Below are 15,528 nucleotides of genomic sequence, written 5' to 3'. Positions count from 1 at the left end.
ACATTTTAAAAAACTGGAACCCAGACTGAAAAATGATCCTTCTTCATTTTTTTTAACCTATTTGAGAATTCAAGATGTTCTGTCCAAGCTTGAGCAAATCAAGGCCAGGGCACGCCAGCAACAGCGTAGTGAAAGGTGTCAAGGTAGGCACTGCGTGTTGTTGGAGCAAATAAAGCTTATCTGGGTACTACAGCTGTTTGTTCTGGGCTCCAGCTTTGTTTTATTTTATTATTTCCTTTTCTTCAATTCAATCTTTATCCATCAAGAGAAAGAAGCAAAATTATGTCCTCAAGGGCCTAATCATAATGCCAAAGCAAGGGGCAGATATTGTCTAGCGTACATGTAACTGAACCTAAGTGCTATGTCAAGTTAAGTGATAGTGTCTGAGGCAATGTGATCTCAGAGATCTCAAGTGAGAGGACCTTCTTTTGCTTTCTGAATATAACCTTATTAGATATCTTACTTTGTCCTCAGAGTTCATGTCCTCCTTCTGGTGCCTTCCTAACTATGTAACCCTAGGCAAATAATTTAATCTCTCTGACAATTCCTTTCTTAATCTATAGAGTAGACATACCATCTACCTGTAGAACTCATCAGAAGTGTTTGTGAAGCTAAATTGAGAAAATGAATGAAAAGTGTTTCACATATTTGAGACATCTAGAACTTTATTAATTTATTAATTCATCTATTTATTTGTTTATTATTATTATCCCTTCTCACATTTCTATAGCATCTGTACCTTTGTAAAGTACCTCCCAAGTGTAATCTTCTTTTATCCTAATAATGACTTTGAGAGGCAGGTGCTATTATTTTCCTCAGAGAATATGTAAACAGGAAGATATAATTCTAGGCCAATAAACATGCCTAGAATTGAAAGATGGAATGTCTCATTTGAAGGATGACAGAACACAATGTCACTGTATCACAAAACACATGGGGAAGGGGACAGGAAATAGGGCAATGTTTTAAGGTGGAATATGTGTGGACTTGGGGTTTAAATGACAAATATAGGAGTTTATATTTGATCCTGAAGGTGCCAGGGAACATCAGAGTTTATTGAGTGTGGAGGGTTTTAGGGAGCTCCCTTTAAGAGCTGAGTGGGGGGTGGACTAGAAGATAAAGACCAATGAATAGATTATTGCAGTAGCCCAGATGGGAACTGATAGGGGCTTACATCTGGGAGGCGGCAGTGTCCAAGAAGAGAAGGACTTTATAAAAGTTACAAAGGTAATGTCAACAAACCATGGTAGTAGAGTGGATATAGAAGGCAAAATAAAGGGAAGAGTTGGGAATGACAGCCAAGCTTGGAATCCTGAGGACCAAGATATTGGAGATGTCCTCTACAGCAATAGTGACATTGAAAGGAGGGGAGAATCTTTGAGGAAAGATAACAAGTTCAGTTTGGGATATGTTGAATTTGAGATGTCTATATGATACTCTCTTGGAAATATGTGAGTTCCAGACAGTTGTAAAGTGCTTATTATATACTAGGTACCATGATATCTATAGCTCAGTTCTTTACTGAGGAAGAGGAAATGGGAGTATATGAGACCACGTAAGAAGTCATCGTTTACAGGGATCCCTCAGTCCCTTTGTACAATAACAGAGTTACATCTGGAAGGAATCTTAAAAGTTATATATGCAGGTTTGTTCTTATCCTGTTGTTATTAGTCCTTTGTTCTTGAAGAGGACATGACATCATGGAGGGGATCCCATGACATACAAGTGAATGGGATTTGAGTGAGAAAGGGCTATGCAAGGTCACCTCTCTCATTTCCCCTCCAGAGCCATTTGGATCTAGTGCCAAGATGTAAATCAAGATGACTGGAGATGACCCTGGATGCAGTGGGAGATCTTAGTTTTTTTTAAGCTTAGGTCTTCCACAGGTCTCAAAGGGTCAGGGGCACCTGGACAGACAGTGGGAACTGGAATTTGAATCCAACGCTTCTAAATCCAAATCCAGTATTTTTATTTTTGATTTTTTTTTTCTTTTGAGGTACTTTCTTACAATTTCATCAAAAATGCAAGACAAATTGAAGAAAACAGTTATTAACCACACAAGGCAATGTCTAAATAATTATTAAGATTCTTGATTTAACACCCTTTAAGGGAAGCCAATTCTGGTTGCTTCCATAAAAGTTGAGTATTTTCTATGCCTGACAAGTTTCTCAAATTCTTCCTTCAGGAGGTGGGATATAAGCTGAGTTTTGAAGGCGAAAGAATGATATAATGAATAGAATCAGGAATTCTCAGCTTTGAATGTCTGTTCAAGACACTTTGTCATTGTGTGATTCTGAACAAATCAATTAACCTCTGGACCTCAGTTTCCTCATATGTGGAATGAAGGAGTTGAACTAGAAGTCCTCTGAATTTCTTTTACTACCAGAACCAAGATGCTAAGCATCTTTTTGATTCTTTGCTTTCTGGTCTGTAAAATGGGAATAATACCTCTATCAAAATCACAGTGTTGTTGTGATGTTCAAATGTAGTCAAATGTTTTACATACCTGCAGAACTTAATGTAGATGCCATCTAGCGTCATCATCATAAGTAGAAAGAAAGGAAACACATAACATAGAAATAGTAAGAGAAATATTAGTCTATGAGTCCTGTGCTGTAGTGTTTAGTAATTGATAGTAGGGTCTAGTAATTAAAAATAAATTAATTCATTACCAAATATTTATGCATTAAGTACATGATTGTATATGGACATTTTTATACTGTCACCTAATTAAGATTATTAATTTAAAGTGGTTGTTAATAAATGTAACTCGGCAACAAGTAGTACCTCACATAATTTCATGGTGTTACATATTCTCTTACTTGGATGATACCAAAGGGGGAAAAAAAAACCCAAAACCAAATATAGGCATTCTGGGAACTCCTGACTGATGATTATTAACTAGATGATAGAACAAGCAGAAAAGGGTTTTATAAGTATAGGCCCTCATCTAGGTGGAGTTTGGGGTGCTACAGATTGTGTTCAGTAGAATAGAATTTGGGCATACCAGATTTACTTTCTGGTCACACATAGAGGCCTCCAGTTGATATTTCTGAATCTTCATCTTCCCATCTATAAAATGGAGTTTTGAAGGTAGACTGGTTAGTGGAGAGAGGACCAGTTTGGGCCTCAGGGAGACCTGAGATCAATTTCTCCTTTTGCCACATTTGGACAAGTCACTTAACTTTTCTGTGCCCCTGGAACAGTTGGGTTGCAGATCTTTATGGTTGTACTTCACTAATGAAATTACAGATCTGAACCTTAAAAATAATTTATTTCTTATTGCCCCCCCAAAGAAAAGTGTGTGGTGTAGTAGTAGTAGTAGTAGTAGTAGTAGTAGTAGTAGTAGTAGTAGTAGTAATATAGGGGGAAAAAATGATACTGTAGTGCACTATGTGTTCTCATTTTAATACCTAGTAGAGCCTGTAAATTATCCTCCCCCTATTGCCAGCAGTAGCTCTCTGAAGGCCGAAGTAGAAAAGCTGGAGTATGAATAGTACCTGACCATTCTTCCATTTCTTTCCAATGAGCAGAGTTTACCTAAATGCTATTCATACATCTTTCATTGCTCTTAGTGAGTCCTCGGAGAGATACAATTGTTAAAGCTGGCACTTAGCCTAGGGGAAATTTTGAGGGATGGGAAAAAAAAGTCACATGATGTCCTCAAAATAAGAGGCAGGAGGTACACCAAGGGTATAAATTTTATAAAGTAGGGAAATACAATAAATATGCTGTTATTGATTTCTGAGTGGTTTATCCTTTCTGCAAAAGATCCTGCAAAGTATTGATTTTATCATTCTTTGGATTATCTGTGTCATATTTGTAGAATAAAATCCTCTTAAGAAATTTCCCTCTTAAAATATCTTCTGTCAATGTAAATTTCATTACTTAATACGAGTACTAAAAATATGTATGCTGAGCTCAGCATGCTGATGTGAAATGTATCAATAGCATAACGTAATGTACTAATGAGCCTGGTCAATACAAACTCTTGGTCACTGTGATCTGTTGTCTGTTGTATATTGTCTGTTGTATATTTGATTTCATTACTTTGCTGATTTTTACTCACTATGTTAGCCTTACAACTCATGACCTTGAAGAAAGTAAGAGATTGAAATGATCTGCAATGTTGGCAAGATTTCTAGATATTCTATAGGCCCTTGACTCTTTCCATTTCTTAATCTTGTAACCTATCTTCCAACATAACTTTCACCATCCTATCCTATATCTATGGGGAAATTGAAGTTACTGTTCATTAATACATAATACATCGATTAGTTTGGAAAATGATGTCAACTTTTAAAAATAGAATTTCTCCAACTCTTTATATTTTTTAATTGATGTTGATGTATAAATTTCAACTATTAAGAGACACTGGGGGTCCTAGATAGAGCTTTTTATAGGGGATCAGAAGATTTCGGTTTGACTCTTTGTTCTGCTGCTACTTATCACTGGCATATTTCTGGGCAACTCACAATCTCCAGACTTCCTGTGTAAAATGACAAGGTTGTATTTACTACTTCTCAGCCATCTATCTATGCTTTAGGGTCTTTTGTTTGCTATGCTCATTAGGAAGCCTGCTGGGGGAAATGGCCAAATGTTCCATCAAAGAGTATTTTTTGTTGTTTTTGTTGTCTTTGAAAAGCCAACTATACTGCTCTATGTTCATCGTGATGGGAGATTGAGCCTTTGTTCCATGCCATAGCAGTTCAATTAAATCATCGTTAATTAAGACCCCACTATGTACAAGATTCAATCCCTATTTCTAATAATTTTTGCTTTCTTTTCTCATTTATCCTATGAAGATCAATTTTGATATGGTTCATCTTACATTAGTAAATCAACTTATTGAATATTGGACAAGGATAATAAAATAAAAATAGTAGTAATAATAATAGCAACAGTGAACATTTACATATAATGCTTTAAGGTTCTCAAAGTGCTTTACCTATATTATCCCATTTTATACTAAAAAGAACCCTAAGACAAAGGAATTTTTACTATCCTCATTTGATAAATGAAATAACAGGAACAGAGAAGTTAAGCTATTTGCCCAGATTTGTTCATCTTATAAGAGTCCAAGGCAAGATGTGAATTGTGTTCTTCCTACCTCCAATCTTGGAGTTCTCTTCATTGAACCACTTAGCTGCCTCCTTTAGTAGCCCCCCTAGTGAATATTTATAAACTTATGGTTTTGAAATTTTCTTTGTATCACTACTTTTTTTTTAACCTCTGTACCTTTATTACTGTAGAAGCTTAGGTAGTCACATAAGACTGTAGGCAGTTGTGTACTTTCCCTTATCTCAAGGGTTTTCAAAAAATTGAATTTATCACCCACTGCTTAATACACTGGCGTGAACCTCTCTGTACTGCACTAAACAATTTTTAAAAATAGATGGAATTGGTCCCTAAGACTACACACAAAAATTCCTTAGTGGTAGGTAGTATATTGGATTTGGGATCAGAAGCTCTGTTTGCAACTTCCATTTTTTTAACCACTTAGTAGGTGTCTGACTTTGGATAAATTATTTGATATCTGGAGCTTCTGTAAGATGAAGAAGTTTAGATCAAGCAATCAAAGATTTGTGCTAGAAGATCAATCCTCTAGCATTTCTGTAGCTGAAATTCCCTGGGAGTTGATTACCTTGCAGAAAGTGATGGTCTTAATTAGAAAATCAGAATGAAGAACACTCTCAGGTTGGTAAGTGACCAAATAACTAGTGTGTTTCACAGTAGAAGCATAATAATGGATATTAGCTACAGGAACTTCAAGTATCATTAAAGAAGCCAGTGCTTTTGACTTGGTAGTAAAGAACATTCCTTTTCTAACCTTGTGAAGGAACAACTCTGACCCAATCCAAGATCTTGTTCACTTAGTATTTAGATTGGATAGGCAGTGATAGGTATTTAATAATGTTTCTTGATCTACAATCTTTCCCTGCTTGTATCTTCTCTCACTCTATTCTTTTTCAATGATGGCTATCTAGGGGGAAGAATATTAATTCTGGAGTCAAAACCCTGAGGTTTAAATGACACTGCTGACATTTACTATTTGGGTCTCAGTTTCCTTATCTGTAGAATGAAATTGGACTAGATGACCTTAATATCTCTTCCAGCCAACTATGGTTAGATAAGGTAGCTTGGTGGCATAATATATATATAGCATTGAACCTGATTTCCAATCCAGCCTCAGATACTTAATAGCTCTATGACCCTGAGTCAATTGTGTGATCTCAATTTGCCTCAATTTCTTCAACTAAAATTGTTCAATAGCAATATCTAACTTTCAAGATTGTTTTGAGGGTCAAAAGGGATAATATTAATTAAACATTTACCGTAGTGTCTCCCACAAAGTAGGTACTATACAAATGCTTATTCCCTTCCCCTTCAATAATTTTTAAGACTTTTAAACTGCTGATATAAAAAAGGATCTATGATTTTATAGGTTCCCAGAAGTCCTTCCAGTCATCCAGGTCGCATCCTATCTATAGGGAGTAAGTAATCTAAAATAATTTCTTGTAGTCTTGAGATGCTTCTTTGGAATATCTATAATAAAAGAGCTAAGAAGTGTCAAATCCTGGATGTGATCTCAATTGTTCCTGAGTTTTATCTATTATATCAATTCTACTATCTCTAATATTATTTTCACATAACCAAATCAGTCCCTTCACCAAATCTATTTCACTAGAAATATTAAAAAAAACATTCTTTTTCTTTAATTATCATAGATTCTTAGAAGATATCAGAAGATAGATTATTGAATATTTTTGTTTTTGCTCTTTGTTATGACTGTCTTTTTTAGAGCTCATAGCATATGAGCTCTTTGATCTTAGAAGTGAGATGAATGAGGGGGGAGACTCATAGAGTATGAAAAGAGCATCAGTTTATTATGCCATACAGCCTTGTTGATATACATTTTTGCTAGTGTGATCAGTGTGTGAACAATAGACAATCTCCAATCACCATTCAGAGAAGCAGCTTGTGAGCTTTATATATGCATGGTATCTGCTAATGGGAGGAGAGCTGTTCTATCAATTTAACTACTCACTCAGAGACAGGAATCAAGGCATCCCTACTCATGAGCAACTAGCTGTGACCCTCAGCTTACACCCGTTCCCATGATCACAAAACATTCCTCCTTTCTCAACAAGGGTGTTTCTGCAACATGGCAGAAAACTTATTGTGCATCAAAGGTCAAGGTGGTGTCAGTACTCCCTCTGGACAAAATCCCATAATTTAGCAGTTTTTGCTAATTATTTTTCTATATGATTCCTCAGAAGTCTTTAGAAAGTTCAAAAGGCGGTGGCAATGGTTATATTTTGTATCACAGTTTTCCATTATTATATCCTCTGATGTTCATACTTCACACTGAGATAATATTATCATTATCATTTAATAACTGAGGAAACTGAAGTCTATGTTAAATGACTTACACAGAACATACAAGACAGTAAGTTTCTCTGCTTATTTACCAAATCACTTCTCACTGGAATGATCAACTAGAAAAATTTCTTTGTTTTTCTTAAATCTTGACTGGTATGGTAAAAAGTACATGGGACTAGAAATAGGTAGATTCAAATATAAGTCCTAACTTATTTTTTTGCATGACTTTGGGCAAGTCACTTGTTACCTCAGAATGCTATAATTATTACTCAATTAATGAGAAAGTCATAGTACCAAGAACTAGAAGACACCTTAGAAATGTTTTAGTTTAAGCCCCACATTTTACGATGAATAAACTGAGGCCCAAAGAGTTGAACTTATATTTCTGAAATCACCCAGCTATTTAATAAGTATTATCTCATGTCATTCAGTAACCGTTCTGGAGGTAGAGACAGACAGAGTTTAAGTAACTTGCCCAGCATCACACAGCAAGCACCTGAACACAGATTTATATTCATTCATTTGGATTTTAGCCTAAGATGTCTACAATCAAATCAAGTTATATTTGTAAAAGTTCATATTATTATTATTATAGACTTTGCTAAATGTATTTTTTGAAGTGATATACTTTTAATTCAACTGAACAAGCTCGTTGTTAGGCACAGGTAATATGAAGCCAAATCCAAATGTTTCTTTCTTTGATATTACATTAACCACATAGGGAAACAATATTCAGATAAATAAATGCTAACAATAGGAAGATGAGAATATTAATCAGGAAGAATCAAGAAAGGATTCATGATTGGGGAAGGAGGGAAGGGTAAAAACTTCATTTTTGAGGTGAAATTGAAGATTTTAAGAAATAGAAATTAAAATAAATTGTATTTCAAACATATTGAGACACTCTTCAAAGGCATGGAGGTGGGAGATAAGTTGACAAGTCAGAAAAAAAAACTGGAATATAGAGGCCAGGAAGGTCATTAATATGAAATGAGTTTTGGAAGGTAGACTGTAACAGATGTTTAAGGTTTTGTAATGAATTTTATTCTAGGAAGCCACTGATGATTATAGAACAGAGTTTTGAAATGTTCTTAGGAAGATTTTTTTTTTTTTTTGGCTGTTGTGTAAAAGATAGAATAGAGAAGAAAGAAGGAAAGAAACAAGCCTTTATAAAGCCCCTAGTATAAGCCATGCACTGTGTTAAGCTCTTTACAAGTATTATCCCATTTGTTCCTTACAATAACCCTAGAAAGGTTGGTAGAGGCAGACAGAGATAAAATGATTTATCTAAGATCACACACCTAGAAGTGTCTAAGGCTGTGTTTGGACTCATTTTCTACTGTTTCATGCAATTATCACACAGACTATAATTAGTGACATAAAATGCATTGGCTCTTTTTGTGGTATCTCTTTATTGGAGAACTCTAATGGGATTATGGTTTGGTGTATCAATTGAGGAAAGAACTCAGTGGGAACACATACTTGCCAGAACCACAAGGGGTGATGAATTTAAATGGAAAACAATGCTCCCCCAGGTCAGAGTCACAATATGTGTATTGGTTCATCACCACTCATTTTCATGGCTTTCCCTTGGAAAGAGAGCCCAGTTCTTTGTGAAACATTGAATGCATTAAGCAGACTTGGAAACCATGATACGAGGTGTGGGAAGAAAGATGGGAGCTTATTCCTACTGCTGGCAACAAAATTAGTGAGAAACTCCATTTTTGCAGCTGAGAAAGACAAACTCTTCTAAGTTACCTGAAATTTTGACTTAAACAGAAAGGCACCAGGCCTTCCTCCATGGGCATTCTGCCTATTCCATTCAACTCCAAGGATTGTTGATGATACTTTTGCCAGTGATTTCAGAATGCTTTGTGAATGAGCCTATTTTATATTTGGTTTACTTATTAAAGAAAAAAAAAAAAAAGGGAAGGGGACAATTGAATCAGTTATCTGGGTCCCTTAGCAGTCCAAAACCACTTGGACTTTGCTATCAAGATAAGTGAGACTTCAGAAGAATTTCCTTAATTTTGGAATTCTGCCTAATTCCTTGTTTTAGTGAGAGGGAGCAGAGTAGATGATCTCAGGCAAAATTCTGTCCAGTGGGTTTCTCATGTTTTGGCACTCAGCTTTTCTTTCTTCCCTCCCTCTCTCAGTCTTTTGTGCCTTTCCTCCCTCCCTCCTTCCTTCCTTCCCTCCCTCCCTCCCTCCTTCCTTCCTTCCTTTTTTCCTTCCTTCCTTCCTTCCTTCCTTCCTTCTTCCCTCCTACCCTCCCTTCCTCCCTCCCTCCCTTCCTCCCTCCTTCCCTCCTTCCTTCCTTTCTTCCTTCCCTCTTAATTTAGGTCAGAAGTAACCAGGATTAACCTAGAGAATTTTGGTCCAGGCTACTGACATTTAGTAGGCATGAAATATTTAACAAATATAATCTATGAAAGATATAAATAACTTACTCTTTTTTAGTCTGTAGAAACAACTGAACTTAGCTAACTAGATGGGATGGAGGAGTAAGGGAAGGAAGATTGCTGTGGAATGGCAAACTTGCTTCTTTTACCCACCCTAACAGCCATATCCCAAATGAGTTCCTCCTTTGCTGAGCTCCTTCTTGCTCATATTAGTCACCTCATTATATAGTTTTGTTTCTTTCTCCTTATCCATAGGGCTGAATTCAAGGCTCTCCTCTCTGTAGGGCTTTATGTGCTTTCGTTTCACCTCCTGCTTAACTGAATTTGTCTTAATCATCCTGTTTTATTAATACTGTATTATTTTCACATCACAAATTATGACTTTGATTTGATCCTGTGACTTTCTCAAGTCCCCAAATTGCTGGTTACAGATCTGTTTGCAAATGACCCTTTATAATTGACACCCTTTATATTCATGCATTCCACTCCACAGTCTAACACTTATTTAACCTAACATTGCCTCTCCTATTTCACCTAGTAAAGATGACCTTAATTCTAGAAGAGTGGCACTAGGCATGCTATTTTTACATCTCTGGAAGACCAGGTACCAATTGATGAGGTGTTACTTTATCAATTAATGTACTTTGACTAGATGAAAATCTATAGGTTCATGTATTTTTCTTATTTACATTTAAATTGACAAAACATAGAACTAAGAAAAATGAAGGTTTGATTATATGACCTTAAAAAATGTTGTGAACTCCAAATCTGGGATCATATGATCCTCTGAGACCTTGACTTTTGCTCTGTGTTTTATGTGGCATATTGATCTATAAAAACGCTGGCTTATCTATTGTTTAACATATCCAATATTAATTAAAAGAAACTAAATAAAGAAATTTTAATCTGGGAGTTTGCTTAATTGCCACTGAGGGATACCAAGAAGAACATGGTAGTTTTTTGTATAAAGGGAGTTGCAGTTGAATAAGGGTGGTAAGCCAAGCTCACTATAATGTGTATTTGAATTTAAGTGCCTAAAGGGGATAAAACAGGACATGAGATCTCTTGAAGAAGCCTCACCATTTGTGCTTATAGACATCAAAATGCTGATTTTTAAAACAAGGTTTTAAAGGCAAGTAGAAATCACAATAGGTTGTGACCAGGTAGGGATCAGAAGAGTAGAAGGGAGATTCTATGTGTTGGGAACAAGGGTGGCAAAAATAGGACAGGATAGATCCATAATTCCACAATTAATGAGTATTCCTTTTCCTTTTCTTTCCGTTTGTTTTCCTTTCTTTTAGCTTCCTTTTTTCTTTTTCTTTTCCTTTCCCTTCATCCATTACTTCTTTCCTTCCTCCCTCCCTTCCTTCTTTCCTCTCTTCCTCCCTCTCTCCCTCCCTCCCTCTCTTTCTCCTCTCCTTTCCTCTCTTCTTTTGTTCTACTTTCCTTTTCCCCCTCTTCCTCCCTCCCTCTCTTCTTCTGTTCCTCCCTTCCTCTTTCCCTCCCTCCCTCCCTCCTTCCTTCCTTCCTTCCTTCTTCCCTGCCTTCCTTCCTTCCTTGCTTCTTTCTTTCCTTCCTTGCTTCTTTCCTTCCTTCCTTCCTTTTCTCTTTCCTTCCTTGCTTCCTTCTTTCGTTTCAAAAATATAGTAAGAGGAGGAACTATCATCAGATAAACTAAGGATTTTTGAAATAAAACGATAATTATTATTAACAAAATTAAACATATATCACATCCAATGTACATACGATCATGATGTCCTCTTATAAAGCCTCATTTCAGCTTATGTGGTGGCAGGGTTCTTGTATAAATTTAACTGAGGAGAGTAGCTTATATTTCCATAACAAATTATATAATAAAAAACAGCACAGCATAATGGAAAAGAATAGACTATCTTTTATCTTTGGAATATACTAAGGTTTTATACATTTTCTTTACTGATTTGTTGAAGGGAGTCTCCTTTCATATGCAAAAACAGTGTTAGTAAGTTTGTTTTAGTAGTCCCTGAGGAATTTCTATTTCCCCCCCAATTTAACAGATAAACATACACAAAAAAATCTATGGTCTCCTGCAACAGCTTTTCTCTCCGAGAGGTTTTAAGTCATCTATGGATACAAAGTGACTTGTTTAAGGTCATATGATTAGTAAGTATCAGAGGCAAGCCTTGAGTCCTTAGACTCCATACCCAGAATTATCTTCACTAATCAACATTATCTTTCAATAACATGTACATGAATATATTTTTAAAGTTATAAAGTAGATTTGGAAAAAATGTTCCTTTGTGATTTTATTCTATTTTGTCCCTTATCCATACCCTGACTATATCCAAGAATTACTGGGCTCAAGAATCTGATAGTTCTTTGTTCATTTGGCACATTTCCTCAGGATTATAGGACCAGGACCACAAGTTTAAGGTGAAGAAGACACTGGGGGCTATCTACTCTAATCTCTTCAACATACAGATGAGAAAAATAAAATAAATAAGAAAAAATGATTTCCCTGAATATTACATAAAATTATCAGAGGCAGGATATGACTCTAAGTTTTCAGATTTTGAATACAACATGCTTCTCATTGTATAACTACACTTCCTCCATGATATAAATCCCTTTTTTGTTGTTGTTGTTAAGTCAATTTTTGTCATGTTAAACTCTTTGTGATCTCATCTGGGGCTTTCTTAGCAAAGAGACTGGAGTGATTTACCATTTCCTTCTCCAGCTCATTTTACAGATGAGCAAAACAAACCAAATGTTGCCTTACCCAGGATCACACAGCTAATAAGTGTCTGAGGCCAAATTTGAATTCAGGAAAAGGAGTCTTCCTAATTCCAGGCCTGGTACTCTATTTTACCATCCACTTGTCTTCTCTGACTCTATGTGACCAAATGGACTCTGTACATTCAGTTTTCTTGGCAAAGATAGTGAAATGGTTTGCCATTTCCTTCTCTAGTGTGTCCCCATTTTATAGATGAAGAATTGAGGCAAAAGAATGAAGAATTGAGGCAAAAGGGGGTTGACTTGCCCAGCATCACAGAGGAAATATCTAAGGTCACATTTGAATTCAGGTCATCCTTACTCCATAGTTCACTTTTCATTGTATCATATAGCTCTTTGTGAATTCTTAGATGGGAGTAATTTGGTAATTATTTGGTAAAATTATTTGGTAAATTTTCTAAACATCACAGAATCTCAAATGGAAAAATAAAGACTTTATTAAGTCCAACTCATATCTGACAAGACTCCCCATTGCAACTTCCCCCGTGAGCTGAAGTCTTTGCTTGAACCCTGTTAGTGAAAGGGAAGTCACCATCTCATAGGCACATATTTCCCCTTTTAGCATATCTCTAAGAAGAAGTTTTTGAAATATTGTGCCTTGTTTCAGCTTCTACCCATTGCTCTTTTTTGTATGTGTTTTAGATTGCTTTTGTTTTTATTAATATGCTTTACATTAGACTTGAAATCTGCAGTTTCTGAGCGTACCACTTTTGTCATGTCTAAAGAGGTACCTTTAAATGAATGTATGATGCATTCTACACTTAATGAAAATATAATACAAAGTGAAATGGATTATTTAAATATAATTTATACACATAGTAGTTATGAAAATCAGTCTCTTTTGATACAATATTCTACTTCTCTATCTTAATAAACATGATTAAGTAAAAAAAAATGATTTTTGAAGTTGCTTCCCTCAGCTACAGAGATCTGGATCTCCTCTACCCATTGCTCTTTAATGAAAGTAAAGCATGTCTATCTATGGGAAAAGAAAAATTTCTTCATTTTTATAGTTTTGCCCTTTGGGCTTTAGAGCACAAAGCCAGTCTCTGTTCCATGGAATGGCCTTTGAAATCTAGTTCTTCCAAAGGTATTGTCAGCTCTTAGGTTATCTGAGAAGTTCAGGGGTGCCCATATGTATGCCAAATAGTATTTTACAAACCCTTGGCCCCCACTCTTCTTCTTTATGTGCATATTTGTTGTTGTGTTTGTTAAAAGATCAATTGCTTTCTACCTTGATCCTGAATGAAAGCTTATAAAGCATGGTCCTGACTCAGACAGAAGAAAGCGAATTTGTCCCTTAAAAAAAATCAAATTATGCCTCCAGCCATTAAAACCCTATGCTCACTGTTCCTTGAGCATGACATGATGACTTTCTTTTAGTTTAAGAGACAAACATGCTCTTCTGAAAAACTTTTAATAAGCACACAGCCCAGGGACAAAATTGCCCACCGCACTAGGTTATTGCCATTGATCTTGGACTTCATGGTGAAGGGTCTGAGTGTAGGGAGCATAATGCACCGGGCCTGTAATGGCACACAGAGGTAGAATTGGATGGGCTTTATAGCTCTCAGAATTCTCTTTTAAAGGACCGTATATCATCAAGATTATCCTAAATTGCCTGCCGTTTACCAAGCCTTGGGAACTGTTTAGAGTCAGATTTTTTTTTCCTCTTTCACTAGCAGAGGAAAACAGGTGCCTGGGATTTGTTTTTTGGCAATCTCCCCATTTACTGCTTGCTTAGAATATTTTCAAAGTATAAACATGTTAAGTTGGTTCTGGAAGGAGTTGTAGAAATCTGGAAATGATTCCCCCCCCAAAAAAAAATCCCCCACAAAACTAAACACCTTCTAAGACTTAAAAACCCAATCAATAAACAAAACCAAGAGTCTAAGTTGACTAGACAGGCAGCATTTTAGATCAAGTTTGCAAGTAATATCTAAAAGTCCTGGGCTTAAAGCCTAATCATTCTCTCTGTATGAGGTGACATCTTTTGGGGTTGGTGGCTGGGAAGTCAAGCAGAGGGTTGGTGGTTCACCTATCAGAAGTCCAAGCTGGCTGTTGGAATGAAACATGGGTTTTGGGGAAGACAAGTTAATAATGATGACTAGAGTGGAGGTCTAGATGAACTGATCACCAGACTTGATGATATCTGCTCCTGCAGTTCAGTTGAACAAGTATTTATTAAGTACCAGCTGCGTAATCATTGTGGGAGACAATGGGAATATAGAGATAAAACCAAAGACATTCCTTATCCTCAGAGAGCTGACATCATAAAGATCAGTCAATATTGTGGCATTGTGGAAAAAACGCTGGATTGGGATTTCACCACTAGGGACAAATGCTGGTTCTTCTACTTCTCCATTTGACCTTACACAAATCAGTTGGTCTCTCTTGCCTCAGCTTCCTCAACTGTGAAACAAGCGGATTGGACTAGACGCCCTTTAGAAACATCCTAGGATTCTCTGAGACCCCCCAGATTAGTTGAGGAGTGAAGTAGATTCTTATGCTTTTGTGAAAGAACATAGAGATTTTAATATGTAAAACAGTTTTTTTTGTAAGGTCAGAGGCAAGAGAGAATACTACATTCTAATATGATAATTAAAGTGATAATAACCCACTGGGCTTCTTCCAATCACCCCTTGGCTTTTTTTCCACTCAATTGCTAATAGTGAACTTCTCACCACCTTTTTTTTTTTTTTTTTTTTAGTAGAAATGTTTTTTTCCACCATCACTTGATTTTTCTGGCCCTCAAAAATAAAAGCTGTTGTTTTAATTTCTTTGCACACCTGTCAAATATTTAAAATGACTTTAGATCATCCCATAGTCCTTCCCATTAATGGACCAGATGTCATTGACACTGAGTCACTCTACCATTTTTCTTTTCTTTTTTTTTTTTTTTGATTGTTTCAAAATTATGTTAGTGATCCTAAAGAACAAGTCTATCCCTAAAGTAACTCAGTTTACCAGC

The 15,528-nt window shown here is 36.1% G+C and overlaps 1 protein-coding gene across 3 annotated transcripts in view; it reads left to right on the top strand.

The window, feature by feature from the left end:
- Nucleotides 1–15,528, top strand: part of ZNF385D (zinc finger protein 385D) — a 368,816-nt gene that overhangs the window by 92,091 nt on the left and 261,197 nt on the right. The window lies entirely within an intron of this gene.

This window comes from Sarcophilus harrisii, chromosome 5 (genome assembly GCF_902635505.1).
Source record: "Sarcophilus harrisii chromosome 5, mSarHar1.11, whole genome shotgun sequence".
Classification (NCBI taxonomy): domain Eukaryota; kingdom Metazoa; phylum Chordata; class Mammalia; order Dasyuromorphia; family Dasyuridae; genus Sarcophilus; species Sarcophilus harrisii.
This window is presented reverse-complemented; position numbering and strand designations above follow the sequence as displayed.